Genomic DNA, 392 nt, shown 5'->3' with positions numbered 1-392 from the left:
TTTAAAGGATTGTGTATTGTCATTTTTTCTGTGCACTGTAAAACAGGGAGAGACTCTGTCCCTGATCCAACCTGCTCATGGAGATAGAGATGGAATAGAAACATAGTATACCACAGACACAGATGGTTAGAAGGCTTACTTCCCAGGAATGCATCATGCTTTCTACCGTGCACTTTTTTCCCTCTGGATTACATATAATGAAGAACGTAAATGAAATAGTGGTTGCTTATAAGACCAGGAAGAGCTCCAACAAACGGAAGCACAAGAAGACGGTGAAAACTGAGGAGATGTGGAAGATCACTATCTGTGAAAGCATCTGTGAAGAGTGAGGCAGCTAATGAGGGAGTAGGAGCAGGAGCAAATAAAGGATGTAGTTTTGTGGTGAGATTTGA

The sequence above is a fragment of the Crocodylus siamensis genome, chromosome 5 (genome assembly GCF_052110815.1).
Source record: "Crocodylus siamensis isolate JL-2025a chromosome 5, ASM5211081v1, whole genome shotgun sequence".
In the NCBI taxonomy this organism is placed as follows: domain Eukaryota; kingdom Metazoa; phylum Chordata; order Crocodylia; family Crocodylidae; genus Crocodylus; species Crocodylus siamensis.
The sequence above is the reverse complement of the archived record's forward strand: the minus strand, read 5'-3'. Positions refer to the sequence as shown.